The sequence below is a fragment of the Palaemon carinicauda genome, chromosome 4 (genome assembly GCF_036898095.1).
Source record: "Palaemon carinicauda isolate YSFRI2023 chromosome 4, ASM3689809v2, whole genome shotgun sequence".
In the NCBI taxonomy this organism is placed as follows: Eukaryota; Metazoa; Arthropoda; class Malacostraca; order Decapoda; family Palaemonidae; genus Palaemon; species Palaemon carinicauda.
The window spans coordinates 192,453,462-192,455,961 of NC_090728.1; positions in this window are offsets into that span (position 1 = coordinate 192,453,462).

Below are 2,500 nucleotides of genomic sequence, written 5' to 3' on the forward strand. Positions count from 1 at the left end.
GCCACGGTCACTGTCATACAAGTATTCTGGACCAGGGTTCGATTCCCGGCCGGTTAGAAGGTTTTGTCTTTGAGTGGTTTCGCCTTGGGACTCTGATCCCGAGGTTGGTAAGAAAATCCAGACCATTAATATACTAAAATATATGGCTTAAATTGATTCTATATATCTGATATATAACGGAAATTGAATAACATCTTTCTAATCCCGGGGAAGGAAAGAGGATGATGGATTGACGAACTAGAAAAAAATTGCGGGTATAAAATAGTATTGAAAGGCCATAAACAGACGAGAGTGAAAGGACATGTATGAGACCTTTGCTCTTCAGCGGACCAATAACGGCTGATGATATATTTATATGTATATATATATATATATATATATATATATATACTATATATATATACATATTATATATATATATATATATATAAATAGATATATATATATATATATATGTAAACATATGTGTATATATGTATACATAGACACACACACATATATACAGTATATATATATATATATTATATATATATATATATATATATATATATATATGAATATATATATACATATATATATATATATATATATATATATGTATATATATATATGTATATACATATATACAATAGGCGTAGGCGTCAATAGGCGTAGTAGTAGTAGATGATAATGATGATGATGATATATATATATATATATATATATATATATATATATAGTATATATATATATATATATATATATATATATAAACGATATCTTGTTAAAATCTTTCAAATCCTTCGATATCTCAAGTTCCCATCGAACAGGAAGAAGGAAAGAAGACGAAAACTACCAAGCAATCTCGTCTTTTTCACGACCATTTCAAGAGAGCCCTTGAAAAACTTTTCCGCACTGTCTAACGAATGTGTGAAGTTTTATATTCTTAACGTAAAGAAACTCGGAAGGAATAGGTTGAAATATCGCTTGAAATATGAATCTGGTTTCGACATTGACAAAAGCAGTGTTCATTCCCCTGATTATTATTATTATAATTATCATTATTATTATTACTAGCCAAGCTACAACCCTAGTTGTAAAAGCAAGGATGCTATAAGCACTTTCATTAATCTTTATTATTATTATTATCATTATTACTAGCCAAGCTACAAGCCTAGTTGGAAAAGCAAGATGCTATAAGCACTTTCATTATCTTTATTATTATTATTATCATTATTACTAGCCAAGCTACAACCCTAGTTGAAAAGCAAAATGCTATAAGCACTTTCATTATCTTTATTATTATAATTATCATTATCACTAACCAAGCTACCACCCTAGTTGGAAAAGCAAGATGCTATAAGCACTTTCATTATCTTTATTATTATTATTATCATTATTACTAGCCAAGCTACACCCCTAGTTGGAAAAGCAAGATGCTATAAGCCCAAGGACTCCAACAGGGAAAAATAGCCCAGTGAGGAAAGGAAATAAGGAAATAAATAAATGATGAGAATAAATTAACAATATATCATTCTAAAAACAGTAACAGCGTCAAAACAGATATGTCCTATATAAACTGTTAACGTTTAAAGGCCGCTCATGAATGGCAGTGGCAAGGGACAGCAACAATGTACTATAGTCCATTTCTTTTAGCGAGGCAGATTTGCACCGACTCGCAGCGGTGCCCTTTTAGCTCAGAAAATTTCCAGATCGCTGATTGGTTGGACAAGATAATTCTAACCAATCAGCGATCAGGAAACATTTCCGAGCTAAAATGGCACCGCTGCGAGTCGGTGCAAATCTGCCTCATTAAAATAAATTGAGTATAGAGACTGAAAGTAAAGATCTGGAAGTAATTGTAGCCTTCTGGAAGCGTTGTAAACGATATAGATGCTGTCTGAGCAAAGATCTGGCAGTAATTTTACCCCCAGGCTATTTGGAACTTTCCAACCCTTAACCTCCAGGCATTTTTTTTTCAAGCACATTTTGCAATATATATTCTTTAAATTGCTCTAACAGCCTTAATTTTCGTCATACAGAGGTTAGGTTGATCTCATTCTTTTGGAAAATTCCTGAGGTTTCTCATAAAGTCATAAAAAATATGCTAAAAATAATGTAAATAGCAGTTTTTTGCAAGGACGTACCGGTACGTCCATGGGGGTAAAGGGATGAGTTTTGTGAAACGTACCAGTACGTCCATTGGGAGTAAAAGGGTAATAGAAGAAATACTGCATTTTCTTGTAGGGATCAATGTTTATGGTTTATTGAGTTACTTTTACTATGATCAACGCCCAAGACCCCTCTCCATCAAGCTAGGACCAGGAACGGCCAGGCAATGGCTGCTAACAGCTCAGCAGGCAGACTCCTACGGTGGGCTTCCCAAAGGAAGGGCCCAGGCAATGGCTGCTAACAGCTCAGCAGGCAGACTCCTACGGTGGGCTTCCCAAAGGTACGGCCAGGCAATGCTGCTAACAGCTCAGCAGGCAGACTTATACTGTAGGCTTCCCAAAGGAACGGC